General features: G+C 36.1%; 1 pseudogene; it reads right to left on the bottom strand.

Moving 5' to 3' along the window:
- Positions 1-6,382: 6,382 nt before the first annotated feature.
- LOC132272591 (uncharacterized) lies at positions 6,383-21,476 on the bottom strand (annotated as a pseudogene).
- Between the last annotated feature and the right edge of the window lie 1,341 nt (positions 21,477-22,817).

The raw sequence follows: 22,817 nt of genomic DNA on the forward strand, positions 1-22,817 counted from the left end.
AACAAATCCCTTAAGATGCTTGTCAATTTCTTCAACTAACTCTTAGATCAATTCCCTCTCTAAATAGATCAAACCATATGTTTTATCTTGTAAAAGGTGTAAGAAAATATGAAAGAAGAGAAAATAATGGACTAAGAGAGAGAGAGGTGTTGCATGAATAAGGAAGGGACTAGAATTTCTTTGAGACTTCATTAATCTATATATGTATCATTTAATGCTTGGTGGGTCCCTTCACGTGCACCAAAATCACAAAATTGCCTACATTAATACTTAAACACATACATTTAACCACAATTATCCACACATACAATAACATAAAATAAGACGATAAGATTAAGTCAGAAAAATTCTTGAACACGTAAATCCGACCCTGGGCCCATATGGAACCTCCCGGGCTTGAAAACAAAAAACGAGCAAAAAGACAAAAAATACATTGATAAGAGTTCTTAAACTTGAAAAAAATTCTCTAAATGAATTCCAGGACCTACGTGGCACGTATCCCCATGCACAAAATATAAGTACGAAAAAAATTAAAAAATATACAAAAAAATAAGAAAAAAAAGGTTAAGACCTCACAGACCACACACACACACCCCTCACTTCTCCTCTTTTCTTGTTATTATATTTGCTACTTTCAACTAAGGATTTGATCTAGTCTAAGAAAGAATTGGACCAAGTGGTAGTTAAGAAAGTCGTTGAACTCTCCAAAAGCTATCACCTGGTGATCTTGGCTTCAAATTTGGTGCAAGTTTACTTTTGGGGCAATTAGGGCTTTTGGATATCTCTTAAAGTATGGGTGTCTAACCTATGACTTCCTGGGATTTTGTGAGTTTTTTTATATGTTTCGTGTATACTTCTTGTGCTACAGCATGCCAATTTGTGTTGTATAATGGTTAATGTAACCTAAATAGCTTACTTTTGATAAATTCTTTCTTTTTTGGTATTAACTTGATGAACTCATGCTCTATAAAGGATAAATTGGAGTTGATGAGCTTCATTGTTGATTTTGTGATAATTATGTGCATCTATGCTGATAGATGTGAAATTATATGTGCTTACACTCTGAAATTGTTTTTCTCATGATCGTGATGTTCAAATTGATTACTTTTGTTCACAAACATGCTACTTGTTTGACTATGTGTTGAAATTAGTATAAAAAGGGCATATTTAATTGACTAAAGTTGTATCTTGGTAATCTTCATTGTAAATTGAGATATGGAATTGCAAAGGATATTCATCATACATGCATGAGATTGTGTAAGGAAGATGAATTTATGAAGTTTTAGTGGAAATGTTTGCAAAAAACGGATGTCGATGAGTCACCTCAGTCTGGCTATGTTATCCAACCTAGATGGAGTACGATGAGAGGGCCTCGTATACGACTGAGTTATCTAGGCCCCAAATTTTGCTAGAGAGTTCTCTCAGGCTAGGGATAGTTAGCCAATTTCCCTCGTGGTGATGGGGAGTTGCCTCGTGCCCGGTTGTGTTAACCAGTTTTGGTGTACGTGTGTTGGAGTGAGTATGATGTTTCACGAGTGGGCATCCATGGAACGTAGCATACTCTCATGATACCATAGCTTATATTGTTCATTTATCCTCATTTACTATGTTTATGAGTATCTATTGAACCCTCATGGCATGATCCCTCTTTCTTCATTTCCTTTCTTTGGTTGTGCCGCTCATGACTCCTTAGGAGGCATGCTTTAGCCATCTCTACTGGGCAAGTGTTGCTCACCCTTTTATCATTTTCTAGAAATGGCAAAGAGGTATAGGAAAGTGCTCAATCACAAGCATGAAGTCGTGAAGTCCCTTAGATAGCCCTATTTTGTTACCACTGGCATTTATAGTTACTACTTACGAACTTGTTCCATGTATATATTATTAGGGCAAATTACAGAAAGTACCATGAGATTTTCATCTCGTACACTAATATTGAAGTATGCGCGATATATCAGGAAGCTCCAAGTTCACTACTTAACCGTAGGAGATATATATGAATTTACACATATGACCTTACTGCACAAAGCAGTTCCTTTAAAAGAATAATCAGGAAGGGAGTTGGTACGTCTAAGTTACGTTTTTGCCCCTCCTCTTTCTCTTTCTTTCCTCTTTTATGTATATACAAATTAGACACACACACACACACAATCATACATATATACATATATAACTCGCCACCATCGAGACAGTCTCTCTCAAACCACCTTTTGCTCCATCCGTCGAATTCAGATAACCCTGCTATCCTTAGAAAGTTAGGGTTTTGATTTAATAGATATATGTATTTACATATATATATATATATTTACGGATCTGAAAATTCATATATATCTACGCATACATATATATATATATACACACACACAAACATTTTGCACATGCAGAGTGTTTTATTTGCCATCTTTGATTTTGGGTATTTGTTATTTGCCACTTTTGGTGATCTGGGTTTTCAATTTTGGGTCAATCTCACACTTTTAATTCATTTTAAAAAGAAACTCAGAAACTCTTTACAAATCAAAGCAGCTAATCAGAAAATTAGTAATCACAACCAAACGTAGTCCCAAATGCCACCTTCATTAGTTTAACATAACTCTGGATTGCAAGGCTTCCGCTCACAGAGCTTGTAAGTATTCAATGATATATGTGATACAGTAATAGGCCCTTCTCCTTGATGAATAAATTAGAAAGAGAAGTTCTTGAGATGAATAAATTAGAGAAAGAAGTTCTTGAAGTAGAGAGATAGAACAGGGGGGTACAATGGCTATATATTGATATTCAAGAGACTATGGCAATGATAAATAAGTGGGACAGGTGATCCAAATGGAAGAAAGGTGCTTTTGTCCTGGTGAAGGCGTAATTTAGTTGACATGAATGGACAATTTGGTCTTCTCAAAACAAGAAAGTTAGTTTTGTCCAAAACTTTTTTTACCCAAGCTGATTTTACACTCAACTCACAAATAGAGGTCATTGTGTAAGCTCCATGAAACCATACGGGTAGTTGACCAATATATCGTACCACCATTTATACGCATGCACGAGATGAAAACGTGAGGGTTGTCTTGTGTAATTTACCCATATTATTATGTGGTGTAAGCCTTTTGGGGCGGATTTGTATATCGTGGGACTTATACAGGGGTGGAGCTCCATGTGGACCAACCTGGGCTAGGTCCAAAAAATAAAAAAAAAATTAATAATTAGTGTTACTATTTCCATTAGCTATAGTCCAGCCCAGGCCAGCCCAGCCCAACCCAAGCTGCTCAATTCATAATAAAAACATAAATGATAAATGGCCCAGCCCTGAAAACAAGCCTACAAACAAATTAGAACTAGACGATTGAAGAACACCTAGGGGCTATTTGGCATGATGTGATATTGTTTTTAGTGTTTTCATCTTCTCTGCTTGAATTTTTTTTTTCCCCACTAAATTCTCTGCTTTAATTTTTTCTTTAGCTCACCCTATTTTCAAATTCTAGCTCCGTGCCTGGACTTGTATATTTTGTTACCCAACTCTCTTGGGTCACTTTACAACGCTTGAGCATGTATATTTGACAAATTTCATCTTCGGTATCCTTGGCATGTATATAAGACTTGGATACGTAGAATGGGATGTGAATGTGATCATTTTGGGGTAATTTATGTGTGTATGTATGCTAGGTGTTTTGGAAATTTTGTATGAAAATGGTTTATTACAGGTTTTTGGACACATTTGATGACTTTACATGGGGCTAAGATTTTACCCATGGCCTATTGGAGCCAATTCTAGCCTACTGGTTATGCAGAACTGTTTCCACTGCAATTCTAGGTTCAGAAAATGGGCTACTACCCTTGCGAAACCGGTTGCTTCGCGCTCTCTGACCAAGTCACGATGCTGACTTCCCAACTTTAAACTGTGACACCTGGCTCATTTTAAGTCAGCTTTCTAATGATTCTAATCTCATTTTAAAATTCCAACCACAAAGTATTTACCTTTTTACTGGGACTGGTCATGAAATCTCTTACACCGGTGGTGTTTAGACTTGAGTAAGAGTCTGATTCATATCTATATCCGTTCATGACTCAGATCCTACAGATTTGGGTCGTGAATGTATCAATAAAATAATTCCCTATTGCATAGCTCAAATTCTCAATAGTTTGGGTCACTTTAAAATAGAGAATATTTAGTTTGTAAAGGGATAGTATGGTCCAATAATAAAATAACTTCCTATTAGAAGGACATTTATGAAAAGAGAGAAAAAAAATTCATCAAATGGTCACTTCTAGAATTGATAACTATTTACTTTTTATTAATCTTATGGTCACTAAAGAAAAGTTTTTCTGAATTTGATAACTAAAAAACGTGGCTGATGTAATTAAGGGTTTGGTTTGAGTCTATTGATATAGATAAATAAAAATTTTAGGGATAAAGAAAAGGGAGGTGAGATAAGGATAGAAATTAAGAGTTTTAATAAAAAGTGGAATAAAAAGTTTTATAATGAATCAAATTCTTTGGGTCAATTATTAAATCTCTAGTAGTATTAGTTTGAGTCCACTGATATAGATAAAAAATAAAAATAAAAAATAAATAAATTAGGGGCCTTCTATTGACTGGGCACCTAAGTTGCCTAAATCTTTAAGGCCTCGTTTGGATTGAGGGATTTGGAGGGTTTTGGAGAGAAAAGAAAGGGAAGGATAGGGATAGGTGTGTTTGGATGGAGGGTTTTGGAGAGAAAAGAAAGGATTGGGAAGGATTTGGAGGGATAGCCTATCCCTCCAAATCTCTCCTAAACAGTAAAACCAAATCCCTCCAAAATTGACAAGATTTGGAGGGATTTGGAGAGAAAGGGAGCTAATGACGTTTGGAGCCCATCCGGAAAAGTCGCCGGAAGTTGCAGAGATCGTCGGAAAATTCGTCGGAAGTTGTAGAGACTGTCGGAAAAGTCGTCGGAAGTTGCAAAAATCGTCGAAAAAGTTGCCGGAAGTTGCAGAAATCGTCTGAAAATTCGCCGGAAGTTGCAGAGATCACCGGAAAATTCGCTGGAAGTTGCAGAGATCGTCTGTTGCATAGATCGTCTTCTGATTTTGGTTGATTTTGTAGATTTTGTAGTTGGCAGTTGGAGAGAGAGAGAGCCGATATGGGTTTTGACCTTCTATTTTTGTAGATTTTGTAGTTTGCAGTTGGGGAGAGAGAGAGAGCAGATGGGTTTTGATCTACTAATTTTGGTAAATTTTGTAGTTGGCAGTTGAAGAGAGAGAGAGCTGATATGGGTTTGGACTATTTTTGTAGATTTTGTAGTTGGAGAGAGAGAGAGAGGGATCTGTGAGATCGGGAATAGATAGATGGAGGAGGCTTAAATGATTTTGCATTCTAACCCTACCAAAAAGGGTAAGATAGTAATTTTATTATTATCAATTCTTTTCTTTTCTCTTCTTTTTATTATCCAAACAACAATATTACCAATTCATTTCTTTTCTCCCCTATTTATCCAAACATGAATATAAACATTTCCTTCCCTTTCCTTTCTTTTTTCTCGTAATCCTTTCTTTTCTTTTCTCTCCAATGTATCCAAACGAAGCCTAAATAACCATCAACAAGAGTGCAAAGCGCAACAGAGCCTATCTCCAACCTATATGGGATGAGAGTGCACAACCCACGAGAGTCGTGCCAACCAGGATGTTAGATCCCAAGAGCTGATGATTGTAATGTCCCATATTGCGTGAGGGGAAGAATTTGCTCATAGTATATGCGTGAATGACTCAATGTGGAGACACATTTTGAAAAAAATGAGAATAAAGAGTTTATAAAGCAAATAATATCAACACAAATGGCGGATGGTTACACTATACATGTTTCAATTTCTATAAATTTATTGGAGCTAACCTTGGATCTATCAGACTAAACTTAAATTTTGATCATGTCACTGCATTCCTATTAGTTTTCTGAATTTAAATTAAATGAAGAAGATAGTTTCAACTTATGTAAAGTTAGAAGGTAGAACTGGTACAAGAAGTTTAACTTCATGACAACCACTAGAACAATAGCATCAATCCAATGACTGAAACCTTGTTAAAAAAAAAAAAAAAAAAAAAAAAAAAAAAAAAAAAAAAAATTGTCTGATATCAAGCTCAACATAAGTCACATAAACTTCATCTTTTCAGTTGCTACAGCTTAGAGAAAATGAAAATCATCATTTTTTGAAAATAAATGCATATATGGAAGAATGTAAATAAGCAGTGATTTAGATGTCTGCAACCAGGATGAAGATTCAGTTAAACCATATTTTTATTGCCAAATGATGACAGTTGGGAGTTTGAAAGTTTTATTACTTATGGAAGATTATGGAGTAAATCAAGGAATTATAAATTTGATAGGAAAGAATTGTAGATTAGAAAAAAATGACAATTGTTATTAGAATTTCAACACTAAGCAATTTCCTGGCATGTTCTCACATTACAGACAATACAAATAAATAAATAAATAAATAATCCTAATTCTATTAGAAAACTGAATATGAAAAGATTGTTTCCTTTCCGGAATTAGAACTCAATAGAACATGCATAAATATATAGTGTCCTCACCCTATTAATCTCAGGTTCGATTCCCCCTCTTCCAATTAACTACTAATCATTGCCAGATAATTGGCTATGACACAATCCAACTATTATTAAGATAACCTATAATAAGACATTTGACCAAATACAATTTGTTAACATGTATAATTTATTCAGATACGAGTCAAAAACTTTAACAAGAAAATGATCAAACACTGCATAGACTCGCATATTTAAGAGATTCCAGTCAATAAATTTTCAAATACCACATTAGGAATGATTATAGAGAGTGCATCTCCTTGTTCCCAATAACTCCCAAAATAACTTTTTATTGTTCTCCAAAAACTATAACTATGTTAAGTCAGTTTTTTAAAAATTGTTTTCAAAAAACAGTTCCAAGCAGCCCTTATTTGCAATTTTGGGTTTTTTGTCATTACAAAAACATAAACCTGTTTTCATAGTGACAATCCAAGCAGGGCCTTAACCTTGGTATAGAGACTGAATCTGACTCAGAATTAGATGTATTTGACTTAGCAGAACTGCAATTCTTACGTTAGTAGTTACACTCGCACATTGTCGCCCAGGTATTCTTTCAAGTGTTCTGTGAGGTTGCCAAGCTTAATGAATGTAAAGAACTTGATACAAAACAGTAGGTTACTGGGACTATCCCTTGGGAACATCCACTCAACTGACTCCTGCATGTTGGGATCAGTGAGCAGCATTTGCAGATCATGGCAGTCAAGATGCTCCAAAAGTGCCTGCACGAGAAACCATACAAAGATGACATTAGTGGCATCTAGAAAGTGAGAGAAATAAAGGAGAAATAAAAATAATCTCGCGAGGTTTCAGAAATGTCATTAACGATGAGATTACAAACAATAAATATAGGACTTCAAAATTCCAAGAGAAGGGCAAAAACTTGTAGCTAAATCAATGGCTATATCTTACAAGAGCCGTGATAACCAAAGGCATTGTAGCCCTAATGGTAGTTTCTCACCTTCCATACTAGAAGGTCGAGGATTCAACTCTCCAAAGAGACAAAGTGTGTGTGTGAGTGTGTTTCTTGTAAAAAAAATTTTTTAAAAAAAGGAAGTGATAGAAATGACGACACCCAACTAGTCAGGTGTCCTTCAAAGAAAAGAGTTAACCGCAAAGGATCGCCTGGTGGTCCCCTCACCTTTCAAAGTGGAAGATTGATAGTTCATGTCCCCCATAGTGAGAGAGTGAGTCATTTGTCGAAAGTAAAAATAGTATAGAGAGAGAAAGTAAAAAAGTATAGAGAGGAAAAATATATTAAACTGCCATAAACTTACCCTAAATAGATTCCTAACAAAAGTACGGACATGAGGAGTAGCTTCATCCATAGTTAGACGTATACAGGATAAAACATGCGACGAAATAGCTTCGGTGCCAAGTAAATGGGCAAAAAAGCGGGGCACATTACGCAACTTAGTTATCTCAATCTCAAGCCGATTCATCGTAAAATACTACTGGACAAAGCATCTCTCAAAACATTTCTGGTAGACCCCGTTGAGCACACAAATCCGCTGCCCCAAAAGGCCGTAGTACGGATTGTAAGCTTCCTCTTCATTGCAACATTCCAATATCATATCGCATACTACCATCTGCATCCAGATCAAAAACTCAGTAGCTAACCAGGTTATTTAGAACTTGCCCAAAGTTAACAAAAGTGTAACATCGAAGAATTAAATGCAAGCAAAAAGTACAGAGGGCGAAAATAAAACAACACAAAGTGCAATTGCATAATGGAAGAATTCGACTTCAAATCATAACAAAAACATACCTAGAATAGTTTTAAAACTTTGATCTTCTTTGTTAAATTCTTATGGAATTAATCTTCCGTTTATTTATAAGGAAAATCAACAAAAACAACGATCCTGGACCTCAAGTGGACTCTAGCAATAGTTGTCAATGGACAGTCTAAAGAATGCCATAAATGAGATCCATGTTACTTCGAATTACTCAGCTGTAAGCATCCTATTATATAGAATTAAACAAACGGGTGATAAACCTGATGATGGTCCTGATCTGATGGAATTTTACGTAACTTTTATTCCCCAATTTTATTGGAGAGAAAAGTTTCTATTTGATTTATATAGAATGCACAACCTACATGCATGAGATATAGATAAAACTAAAAAGAATCTGTTTACAACATCATCGTCATCATCCTTTCTTTAATCCCATACGAATGGGGTCGGCCACAGGAATTATCTCTACAAGCTTTTCTATTACATGCCAATTCACCTACAATATTTGACTATTTCAAATCATTTTTAATAACCTCAACCAATGTCATTTTGGCTGTCTCTCCGTCTCTTACCCTCTATAACTACTAGTCTTCCTCATTTGACCATGTCACTAGATCTTCAATGCATATGTCCAAATCATGTAAGCCGACCCTCTCGAATTTTCTCACCAGAGGGTCCTACAACTAATTTTCCTCACACTTTCACTGCACTCATCCATCTTAACATTCTCATTTCCGCTACATGAAAGTATTATTATTGCTGAATGCTGATTTTTATCATTCCATAAATGATTTTAGATTTAAGTTTCTTTTTCTTCTCCAATTTAAACTTGTGGAAGACACATTATCACAATTAACACACTGTGTTGGACATGCATAAATATTACCGTTATATGGCCTGTCTAAAGGCATTCTACATTTCTTGGTTGCTCTTTTTGTTACCCAGCAGAATAAATGACAATATATACTCCCACTGTCTCAAATTAAAAGTCCCCTTTGTGAACTGGGAACTTTTAATTTGAGACGGAGGGAGTATTTGGTAGCAATTTTTAATATTCCGGGAAAAAATAAAAAGACCTGCGGAAGATTTAATACCAAAAAAATTAATAAAATAAAACAGGAATTGAAGGTAGAGTTCATATTACACACCTCCTGACCAGGCTCTAGTTTCATGTTTGCTAGCTCATGACCAAACTCTTCACAATTAACACTACATGTTACTGCAAGCCAAATTTTCCTCCGAAGATTTTTAGACATCTCTGTCTCATCTTTGAATTTCATTTTCTCTGCTTCTTCTTCATCAGACTTTTCACCATCTTCATTGTCTGAACCTGTATCTCAATCCGCTTCATAATCAGACTCCTCACCAATTCTGATCTTCTTCAACTCCTTATAATGCTCCTCATTCTTTAAGAACAGAGGATCTGGCTTGAAAATATCTGATGCAGAAAATAATAACATAACAATAAAATATAAATCAAAGAAAAACTACCAAATAGCTTATCAGAAAATATTAATAAGACATACCTAAAAGACTTCTGAATAGATCTCTTCCAGGAGAGATATTTCATGGGTTAACTGATCTTTCTGCTTAACAAGGTCCAGCACTGGACAAACAGCTGGGCAACCCTGCATATGTATTCACATGAAGCCATTCAAGTACTTCTCATTCTTAACTACTAAATATGGATAGAAGCTAAAATACCCTACAAATAAATAAAGGGCTTTTTTTGACTTAAAAGTTAAATCCCATCATTTTGTATAGGTTTTGATATTGGTCCCTATTTCAAAAAAGATAGAGAGATTGCTTCTACTTTTTAAACATTTCTCTTAGTCAGCAAACAGAAACAGTACACTAAGTAATGGTAACATTAAGAGTGCCTTTGAAAAAAAAAAAAAAAACAAAAATCCCGAATCTACCGCCAATTTGTTTTCTACCAAACTACCCTAGTCACGATCTGAGTCCACCTCTGTTTTTTCTCTCAATTTTGCCTCGCCCATTGCTATAAGTTATCATAGTTGCTAACAATTGTCATTTGCAAGGAGAATTCAAGTTAGCCTTCTTTCATTCTTTCTCTCGAACCTAATCATGCGGGGCTAGTATTTTTTTCTTTTAACAAAAAAATTGGAGCTTTATAGGTATCTGTTCGTATCTTCATATCACCGTTCACATGGGTTACATAAAAAACTTGATAATTACATTTTTCATATATATATATATACAAAATATATTGGATCCACAAAAAAAATTTAATCCACAAGATGTTTCATGTGATTGATAAATTGACTCATACTTTACGAACGCGGGGGGGAGTAAGAACATTGTTGTGTGTTGTTGAATAAGATTATAGGAAGCTTTAAGAGCTTTGTCTGTTTCATAAAAGTTCTCCTTGTTTATGAATATTGTTTCTAAAAGAAATGGCCTCAGCATTCATCAGGCTCAAATTTTGGTTACATGTTGACAAAGCTATGTATCATTCAATTCTGAGAAAAAGCTAATCATTATATGGAACCTGGATCTTCTTCCTCCAAATTGCGGATTGCACTGGGTTTTTGGCTCTTCTTTACGGACAGGAGGTGGAGGGGTCTGGGGCAGATTCCTTGATTTGGGTGCCTTCTTCTCAAGGGATGTTCCAGGTCCGGTCCTTTTTTGTGTGCCTTTCTGGTTTTCATGGTACCTCATTCCCATGGAAGACGGTGTGGAGGTCTAAGGCGCCTCTTAGGGTGGTCTTTTTTGTGTGGACTGCAGCTTGGAATAAGATTTTGACTTTGGACAACTTGAGGAAGCGAAGGCATATCATTGTTAATAGGTGTTGTCTTTGCAAGATTAATGGGGAGTCGGTGGATCATCTTTTGTGGCACTGTCCTGTGGCTCATGATTGTTGGAGTTTGATGTTTGGCCTGTTTGGTATTCATTGGGTCATGCCTCGGTCATCTTGGGAGTTGTTAGATATGTGGAGGGGCCAATGGGTGGGGGCTCAGGTCAGAGTTTTTTGGAGGGTGATCCCTTTTTGTATTTGGTGGAGCCTTTGGAGAGAGCGTAATGGAAGATCTTTTGAGGGAAAGGAATCCTCCATTGGGGTGTTAAAATTTTCTATCATTTGTAATTTGTTTTGTTGGGGTCAGGGGAGAGACTACTCCTCTCTTGAGGAGATTGTTGATTTTATGAGCTCTTTGAATTCATAGGCTCCGTTTTGTCTTTGTATAGTTTGGGTCGTGTTCCCCTTTTTGAACGCTTTTAATACAATTTACTTATCAAAAAAAAAAAAAAAAAAGTTAATAATATAAATTTTATTTGTGGAGGGGCAAGAGTTCATTTCTTTCTAGCAACCCAATCAGGTTTTCATTCATATCGTTGGAAAAGTTCCCTATTTATTTTAGGCTGAAGTGCCAAAAGTGGTGTAAACAGAAAACGAGAAAGAGGTGACGCCCAACAATGTGACTAGGGTAGTTTAAGCAATGGGGGTAGTTTTAGAATTTTATAATAAAAAGCCCTCTTAATGTTATCATTGTTTAGTGGACCGTTTGTTGACTAACAGAGAAGTCTAAAAATAGGATCAATCTCTAATCTTTTCTGAAAAAGGGACCAATAGCAAACCTATACAAATTGAATGGGATTTAAGTAAAAAAAAAAAGACCATAAGTAAATAAAAGAGGAGAGAGAGAGAGAGAGAGTACCTGAAACTTTGCTTTTGTTATTGCCATTAGACCTTCAATCAAGAACTGCACTCGTTGACCTACTACTCCCTCATGAAGAATTCCACGAAAACGTTCCAAAATACCTGCACAAATTGATAAACATCAGTACACTATCTAAAAGCAATCAAGCAAAGGGGGCATGAGTGAGGCCGGAGGCTGTGTATGCAAACAAATGTGTACCATTATGGTGTAAAACAGACGATAGCTAAATTGGAGAATAGTATAACCCAAAAGTTTGAAGCAGTAGAAAACAAATATATAATTTAAGATATATCACAAAATTGATGATTCACGCTTTATACCATTTAAAAGAAAGGGCATGAAAATAAAAAGAGAAGACACAATTTCTGGTCAGAACCAACACAGAGCCACGGCTACACCATCCAACAGTACCCAAAGCTAACTGTGGCTACTCATACACCAAAGCAATAGTTGCAATGACAGATGCTCATTCTTTGAATATGCAATGATATATAAACATTGTCCAATGTATGTGTGTGGAATCACCATCCAAAACCTATATATGAGAGACGACCCAGAAATATTGTGGATCAAACATTCCTATTTCAATTTTTGGATATGCTCATAAATAAGACTTGAAAATGACACTTCATTACCATTCCATCCAGTGTATAACTAAAATGAGCTATGGAATAATTTTTTTATTAACTTCAACAAATAGCCTTGGATGAAACTGTTTCATTTCATTAATCAGGGTTGAACTTATATAAGCCATTATGTTACATGTATTAAGGTATAGAGGTAGGGTGTGGGAAATTCTAAATTTAAAGATATGCAGATAGGGTTGAAATGTCGTAAAATTAGATTATCTTAAAACGGCAAATTTAAAAATGAAAATAAAAAAATGAAGCAGGTTTTGAGCAAGCGTTTTTATATGAAAGACTTAGGCTGGTTGAGATACTTCTTGGGAATAGAGGTAACACCTCAATAAGGAATTTGCATATATCTCAAATGAAGTATGTGTGTGATATATTAAGTGACACAGAAATGTTAGAAGAAAAACAAAATGATAGGTATAAAGTTTAGTTTAGATGAGGGAGAACTTCTTGATGATCCAGGAAGATATCTCAGACTTGAAAATGTTGTGGTGAGATCAAGTCCAGAGGCAAAGTATAGAACAAATGGTTCATACAGTTTGAGGAAATGATGTGGGTAAAATCTCTTTTACAAGAGATGAGATTTTCCAATGACATGCTTATGAGAATGATTTGCGATAATCAGACTGTTATGTACATTGCTTATACGTATCAAAGTAGATTGTCATTTTGTGAGAGACTTGGTGATGAGTAAAAGGATAGTTACTAAAAGGATGGTGACTACTTATGTGAGATCCAAAGATCAATAGGAAGATGAATTTACCAATGCATTGGAAAATTTTCAATTTTCAAAATTATGTAACAAACAGGGCATGATAGATATGTATGGTACAGCTTGAGGGGGAGTGTTGGGTAATAGTGTAATTAGTAATGAGTAAGGGTCATCTTGTAAATAAGCTATTAAACATATATATACATTAATGTTTAGGGTTCTCAGTAGTGTGAAGGCACCCCAAATATTTTCATCTCTTCAACACCAATGAAAAAATAGTGTTGTTTGAAGTTCAGTGTCTGAGATGAGATTTGGAGATTTTGTGGAAGAAAGTACTTGAAAAGGACAATTGAGGCTTTTCAAGAATATCCTGCCAATAAAAGGAAAAGATAGAACAGTTACCTTTAAATTGTCGGGTAAAATGCAAAAAAAAAAAACCCCGAATTATTGGGGTATTGCAAGAAACCCCCCTGAACTATTATTTTGTTGCATTTTATCCCAGTAGCTTACCGGAAAAAGTAAAAGACCATTTGACCCTTACTATAAAACGACATACTTTCAATCCTTAGTCTCTTAAACTGCTGACGAAGCTACTGAAATCTGAGCAACCGATGGTACTTGTACACCTAATTATATGACGTGGAAGATGTAATCTCAACAACCAATGAGAACATGACAACTCACCCAACACCCCTCACCCACTCTCTCTCTACAACCATCAAAAAAACAAAACAAAAAAACAAGTGATCGTTTCACATAGAGAGCATGCATACATGCATACGTACATACATATATATATATAAACACACACATATATATACAAGGAATAGATCTGAAAAACACTGGGGCAAATTTTTGTATGGAGGTGGTGGTGCTGTTGTGGGGGCCGCGACGGGGGTTGGTATAGGAGGAGGAGATGGATCTAGTGGAGGTAGTGGTGCTGTTGTGGCGGCTAAGATGGGGGTTGAGGTCAGAGGAGGAGATGGATCACCATGGACATCGATGATTCCAGAGTCACCATGGACGGAGATGATTCTAGAGGCACCGTATCCGGTGACGATTGCAGAGTCATCATGGACAGCTGCGATTGTCCTGAAAACCTCAGCTTTGTACCATTTCAGAGTTGGGTTTTGAGAGGGATTGTGGTGGTAGTGAAGGCACAAGAGGAAAACACTCTTCGTCAGGTCTTATAACGAGAATGGGTTGTGATGAGATTGGGCACCCAGAGAGAGATTATTGAACTGCTATACCCAACCGAATAAGAAATCCAGATGATTCAACAGTGGCAACGCCATCAAGGACTTGATCATTGCAGAATTCATAAACTTCATGAATTGCCACAGATTCAATTTAGCCCCATTCAATCCAAAACTTGATTGAGACGAATTGCTACGGTGTGTTTTCAAAAACCGTTGAATTGACAGAGCGGCCATCAAATTCACAGGTATTGAATGCTAGGGTTTCTGATTTGGGACTAGGGACTGAGAATTTTCTTCAAATGAAGGATTGAAGTGTAGAGAAAAAGAAGGCTATTGCTCTACATCAGTGGGAGGTCCGGTGATGGTTGTTTTTGGCAATTATGGGCATCATCCATGAACTACAAAGAGAGAAACTGAGGAGGTGTGTTTGGGTGTTTGGAGGATTTTTTTTTTTTATATCAAAAATTATTGCGGGTTGTGAAGAAGATGATCAACGGTGATCAATAACTATATATATGTGTGTGTGTGTGTGTGTGTATTGACAATGAATATTGTCCTAGAACCAATAGAGTCTAGGGTGTGTTTGGGTGAAATGGTAACACAAGGGGGCAAGGGGCATTAGTGTCTTTTCATGCTCATAAGGGCATTATTGTCATTAAAATAATAGTGAGTCACGTGACTGTCACATGGTCATTTTAACGACAAGATCTGACCGGAGCCTCACCGGATGGGGTAAATTACAACAAAAATGCATAATTCAGGGGGTTAGTTGCAACTTTAGTAGTTTAGGGGGTTAATTGCTGATTCCCCAATAGTTCAGGGGTTTTGCAATTTATCCTAAATTGTATGAACAACCAACTGATACAACCTCCTTTAACATATCAATTAAATGGTCATGTCCCTTGCTATGGGTTCACTTACTGGCACTTGGAGCACATCTACCACCTGGGGCATGATACTTTGCTCCATAGGGAAGCCGGCACATGTGGTGGGGTTTGTGGTGTGAGAGGAACGGGAGACCCTTCGGTGGTGTGGAAGCTCCAATTTAGGTGATAAAACATTACATTTTCAGTTCTGTATGCTTTTGGGTTAAAGGGAGAACTTGTAATGTTGTGGAGTTGATATAGAGATTAGAGAGTATAGAGTTGATATCTTTTATGCAGTTATTCTTTGGGTAGCGCTCCCCTTTGAGGGCTCTTGAATGAATATATCAATATATATATATATATATAGATATATCTTTTGCTCCATGGCACACTACTAAAAAATATTCACACATGCCCTTGATGTCAAGGAACAACACTTATTTAGTTGTAGATACACACACACTTGCATGTATAAATATAATTTATATGCATTTGTGATTCAATGGTCCTTCCAAAATGTTACTTTTGGGCTCATGCTATGGTTAATTATGTAAATATTACAAACGGGATCATATTCTTCTTCATTGTCCAGTAGCTCGAGATTGTTGGGAGTTGTTCCTTCGATGTTTCAGGGTCCAGTGGGTCATGCCTCTCCGTGAAGAGTGCTATTGAGGCTTGGAGAGGTTGTCCAATGGGAGCTCAGGCTAGAGACGCTTGGAAAGTGTGCCTTTGTGTCTGTGGTGGTCTTTGTGGGAGGAAAGGAATAGGAGACCTTTTGAGGGAGAGGAAAATTGTGACATTTTACAATTTTCCATTTTTGTGATTTTTTTTTTTTTTTTTTTTTTTTTTCAGATTTTTTTTTTTTTTTTTTATAAGTAAAATGTATTAGAAAGCGTTCAAAAGGGGAACGCGTCCCGAGATATACATAAAAAGAATCTATGAACTCAAAGAACCCAAAAAGTCCACAATGTCCTCTAAAGAAGAATAATCCCTCCCCAACCCCAACAAAAAAGGGTACAAATAATAGAAAATTTCAGCTCTCCAATAGAGGATTCCTTCCCATCAAAAGATCTTCTGTTCCGCTCTTTCCAAAGACTCCACCAAACGCAAAGAGGGGTCACCCTCCAGAAGTCTCTAGCCTGAGCCCCCACCCATTGGCCCCTCCAGATATCTAGCAATCCTCGAGAAGTCTGAGGCATGACCCAATGGATGCCAAACAAACCAAGCAAAAGACTCCAACATTCATAAGCAACAGGACAATGCAACAAAAGGTGATCCACGGACTCCACAAAACACTTGCAAAGACAACACCGGTTAACAATGATATGTCTTCTCTTCCGTAAATTGTCCAAAGTCAGAATCTTACTTCAAGCTGCAATCCACACAAAAAAGGCCACCCTAAGGGGCGCCTTAGAGAGCCACACCGTCTTCCACGGGAAGGGCAACCCATGAAACCCAGAGAGGTGCACAAAGAATGACCGGACCTGGAACATCCCATTAGAAGAAGGCACCCAAAACAAGGAATCCACACCAGTGCCATCCAATTCCTGTCTATACAAAAGGGCCAACAAGCCAGTGACATCATCCAACTCCCGATCCTGAAAAGGTCGCCTGAATCGCACATCCCAAGACAACGTCCTGTTATCAAGAGGATAGCAGTTAGCAACCATAGCATGTTTGTTAACAGCAATCCTAAACAATCTTGGAAACAATAGAGCCAAAGGCCTATCTTCACACCAAGAATCCTCCCAAAACCTGACAAATCTTCCATCCCGAACTCTGAATCTAATGTGTTTAGAGAATTCATCCCACTCGTTCCCAATGGACCTCCACACCCCCACACCATAAGCAGCCCTAACAGGCCTAGCTGACCACCCCCCTCCCTCCTCCCCAAAACGACAAGAAATGACCTTTTTCCATAATCTATGTCTTTCACTGCCGAACCTCCAAAGCCACTTGCCTAGAAGAGCATTATTAAAAGGGGCCAGTCTTCTAATTCCGAGACCACCAAGCTGAAGAGGCTTGCAAACCTGATCCCATTTGACAAGATGATATTTAAACTCCTCCCCATGACCCCCCCAAAGGAAATTCCGTTGGAGCATCTCCAGTCTTCCCACAATAGAGGCTGGAATCCTAAAAAGCGAGAGAAAGTATGTTGGAAGGCTTGACAAAACACTCTTCACTAACGTGACTTTTCCACCCTTGGAGAGATATTGCTTTTTCACGACTCGTTTTGCATGCCACATACCGGTTAGCATGCCACGAGGGTTCCGAGAGTGATTTAGAGTATTTCTTTGAGTTTACAACTCTTAGATTTTGGATCATTTTAGCATTTTTCGGATTTTTGGTCCGGGAGGTCCCATGCCCGGATTTGCGTGTTCCGAAATTATTTACTGGATTTATTTGAATATTTTACATGTTATTTGTCTTATATGTGAGGGTACAATTGGTATTTTGCATAGTGATGGCATAATGGTGGTTTAGTGATCTTGCAGGGGCATTTTGGTCTTTTTGATGGTCAAAGCTTTTGACCACATGTGGAGGACAATTATATAGTTTATTTCTGCAGAATTCCTCTACCTATTTCCAGCTGCTTCTAGTTCTTTCTTTCTACTTCTTCCTTTCTTCTTCCTCCTCCATTCTTATCACCATTGAAGCTTTCTTTGAAGCTTGATTTTAAGCACTTTCTTGTAAGAATTTGAGCATGTCATAGAAGGGAAAGTTGTTCCATCTGATGAGAGCTTCCTATTGGTATCAAAAACAGCCCCATTTGTCCACTTAGAATTTTCAAAATTCCCTTGGAGGTGGGATTTTGGGTTGTCATCAAGAGGGAAGTTTGCTCTCCTTATTTCCCTCTCTTCATTGGTGCTAGTGGCTCTCAATTTGGTGGACATTTCAACCTTGGAGGAAGCTAGGGCTTTGCATATTGAGGTAGGGGTTTGCTTAAATTGTGTAGTCCTAGGTTGTGGTAAACAACCCCTTGTTTTCCCCTTGAAAGCATGCTCAATTTTGTATGATTTGGTTGAGTTGTGTTCTAAGGTTTTATCTATGTCTATTATTTGTTCAATCATTGCTTGTATTGAAGCCAAGGTTCCTTTGTTTGTTGCAAGGCAAGATGATAATGTTACTAGGCATACTAATTTGGAGTATTATGTGAACCATGTTATTTATACATGTTGTATGTGGTTTACTTGAGGAGAATTGTTATGATTGTGAACAAAATTATGTCTTGCATGCTAAATTACATAATAATTTGCTTATATGAGATTATTATTTGCATTGAAGTTTAATGCTATGTGGCTTGATTGATTATGGGAAATTCTTGATGAATTGTTTACAAAAGCATGCATAGTATTCCTATTGTGGTTATATGTTGATGATGGAAAGCATGGTTACTTCAAACATTTGCACTTCATCCTCATGACATTACTCATAGCATGATGTAAGTGAGTAGAGTGGTGTGTGGGAGTTGTGGGGAAATTGGTCTTGTAAAGGGTAGAGTAAAAGTTTTCTTAAAATCGGTATTGGGAAGGTAACCCTTTAACGGCGACACTAATTAGCTATAAGGACGGAAGGAAGTACCCTATGTCCGCTTAATTAGTATCTTTTTGGTGTGGGTGCGTTGGAGTCGGTTGTGTGTGTGTTGTGGACACATAATGCATGGCATTCATTGGATAATTGGAGCTTGTTTGTGTGCTTGATGGTTGGTTGGTGAATTAAAGTCCCTTGTATGATCCCCCTTCGTCTTTCTATGCTCCTACGTGCTATGTACCATGCTTACTTGACTTGAGGAAACGCCATTTAGGCATCTTGTACTGAGCGAAGTGTCGCTCATCCCTTTATTATAACCATTTTTCAGGTACCGGAAACTTGAACGGAGTGAAGCTGGGCATTGGCTTCGAATAGTTGTCATCAATTTTGTTTAAATTGTAACAATTGTAAATTATATCCTTGGAACCATGTAATTTGGAAAGCTATCCGTATTCATTTTGAACTTATCTTGATTTTATTTGATGTCCTATGATGAGTATAAGAATGAAATGATGTTTGATTGTAGCCGTTTTCAGTTAATTAGGTGTTTCGGGACAGATTTGGGTCACAATTGGACCAAAATGGATACCGGGAACTTAAACCAGAAATTGCAGACCTTAAAGGCCATTTTTCCTCAAACCGGTCAACGCCTGGCATCTTCATGTCGACCGGTATCTCCTCAGTTGCAGGTTTTGAGTGCAGAGGCCAAACCAGTCGACATGTGCACCCTGCATGCGTCTACCGGATCGTGTACTTCCTTGTTCTTACTTCTTTTTCTCCCGTGACCAATCCCAAACTACCTAATGATGCTATGGAGTACTATAAACCTTGGAATGATGTAATATTCATGTTTTGACACTAGAAATGACCGTAATGCCCTTAGATGACCTTGGGTTTGGTTAAGGACCCGGATAATGATCCAGACCCCCGGGTTTGGGTCGTTGCAAAAATCCTATTAGTGGACTTAAATTATCTATCCTTCACACTTTACTTTTTTTGGATTCGGGGGAGAAATTGTAAATCTATAGGGGAGGTAGCGGACTTTTTGGAAACTTCGATTGCTGAATGAGCTACATGGATTGCTGATTATAGTTCTCTAGTTATACATTATGCACACTTATGTAGTGAAGCTTTGTAATAATCGAACTAAATACTCAAACAAGTAGATACAAAGAAATTTGAAGGGGAAAAAAAAAAAAAAAAAAACACTTTAGTTTAAACCATAAGCACGGGGTAAAGGGGCAAAAAATAATAACCAATATGTTTTTTTTTTTTTTTCTGATATATCCATTAGAAATTACTTATAAAAAGAATATATATATATATATATATATATCAATTAGTAACACCATAGGGATAAACAGTAAGTACTCAGAAGCAAAACAAAACCTCTAATGTAGTCAAATAAAATGCAAAAACTAAAGCAATCCTCTGAAATATCCATCTGCCAATATAAACATATATACTAACTACAAACAAATCGTGTATAAGGGCAACTTCATTAAGGTAAAGGCTGGATAATCAATCAAAAGCATCATAAATGATATACAAACCTAGAGAGGGTGAGCAGTGTTACAAAAGATGGATTTGTTGAGGCTTTCGGAAGATATGATTTGACAAATCACAAATGTCTCAAAAACAAAATTGATTTTTTCAGAAAGTTCTCATTTTTATGTTTGGATATGAATCACAGTAGGATAACAGAAAGGGAGAGGATGAGTGAAAATAATCCAACTATTAACAGGAAAGCTAATTCCCTAAAAAATAAATAAATAAATAAATGGATAGAGAGATAGAAACACAGGACAGTACTAATGGCAAACTCACCATGCAGGCCCTGGGGGCATCAGTGTCGAAGTCTTGACCCGCATTCCTTGACAAAATAAAAAGCTTGTTCAACACTGTCATTAGTAGGCTTGTCCAACAGAAGCGTGAGAAGTTCCAAAGCCACATTCCCGTTAACCACTTTCTGGTTCACTAGATGTGCTAAGAACTTAAGAGCTACCGATAATTGTCGCTGTCAATAAAAGATTACCCAAACAAAAATAATTTGAACAATCAGAAGCAAATACAAATCAGTAAACGGTTGAACTGATCAAAGAGCAAAGAAGTATATATATATATATATATATATATAGAATTGTTCAATTAACCGTTAGATTCTATTGGGCAGTTAAAAATTTAGTATTTTCTTTCATATCTAACGGTTAAGATTTAATTCGTGCATAAATTCCTTACACACCAGTGAGCAAGTGTGAACAGTTATATATATATACATATATATATATATATATATGGCACAACACCTACATTGTCATTCTGCTCATACGCTGTCTTTATCTGCAGAAGGATCCTTCTCAATAGAAGATGACCCACCTCCGGAAACTTGGAATTGGCAGCGGCAGCCAACGCAGCAAGCACCTCAGTGTGAAGGGGAGACGCCATCTGGTATTCCATCAAGCACCCACAAAAAAGACCCCTTCCTCGGATCAGATTCTCAGCAAATAGCTCCTGCAATGCCTTCCCAAGATCCTTGAGTATACCCACTTCACCGATTTATATATGTTCTTCCTCAATGCATCCCACTTCATTTTTTGATTCTCCACACTACTGTAATTCTCCTCCTCCTCATCAAATCCAACAACTTCCTTTGAATTCTCATCCCACCTCTTAGAAGCATCTGTGTGAAAACTGTACTGACTAGCCATGAAACCCTAAAATTGAAAAAGCTAAGGAGTGTTAGATAGTACACTTCAAAAGAAAAAAACAACAAAACAAAGATTAGCTAGTTAGATTGCAACTTTACCCCTCCGATAAATATATAAATATACTAGGAAAACACTATCAAAGTTATTTTATAATCTTAATTAAAAAAATTATATTTAAGAAATTCAAATTTTAAATAATTATGAACTATTATAATATTATAATGGAAATATTTATATCTATATTTAGATTTAGGAAAGAGTTAGAAATAGAATAAAATAAAAAAAGTAAGTTGTTTAAACTTTGAAAAATTTCGAGCATAATGAGAATTATTTTAATTAGTAACTTATAGGATTTATTTTAATGGATAACTTATTTTATTAGTTGATAAATTATTTTATTATTTTATTTATAAATTATTTGAAACATCTAATTGAATTTTAATTAAACAATTATCTATATAATTTTAATTAGTAATTTAGTTAATAATTTGAAACATATTGATTGATTTTCAATTGGTAATTTATTTTATGATTTGGTAATTTATTTTATTAAAAAATTACCTATTTTATTTTAATATGAAACTTTTTAATTTTAATTGGTAACTTATGGAGTTTATTTTAATTGATACCTTATTTTAATTTTGAGTAAATTAGTTTATTTTTTTATTTCTAATACATTTGTTTCTCAATTTCCTAATCTTAATGATTTTATAACGAATACTAGGGCAAACCTTTACCAATAACAATTTTTCTCTTTTTTCCTTTTCCATTAATATTATAATTCAAACAAATTGTCCAGTCTGATTTACTTTATTGCACCAACTACTTCCAGTTCAATAGCACTAATGCTAGCGGACCATGGCCCTCTTGTAACTTACTCATTTGCCTTCCTTTTCGGTGAAAACCCGCGAATATTTCTTTGAACGACACTTCCCAAATACTCAGACACTTCCTAAATACGTGAATACAACTCGAACATGTGTTAAAAATATCCTAAATTGTAAATATTTATTTTTCTAATCGAATACAACTTAACACAGCCAAGAAAAATTTTGAACACTTTAAGTGATTTTGTAATTATCTTTGGAGAAAAAATATATATATATAATTTAAAATATATTATAGGTTAATTAAAAAATAATATTAAATTTTAGAAAACAAGAATAACAAATATCTTATTCTAAACTTT

Source organism: Cornus florida, unplaced genomic scaffold (genome assembly GCF_030987335.1).
Source record: "Cornus florida cultivar Cherokee Brave unplaced genomic scaffold, ASM3098733v1 CherokeeBrave_3.0.0_Hap2_Chr09, whole genome shotgun sequence".
Lineage (NCBI taxonomy): Eukaryota > Viridiplantae > Streptophyta > Magnoliopsida > Cornales > Cornaceae > Cornus > Cornus florida.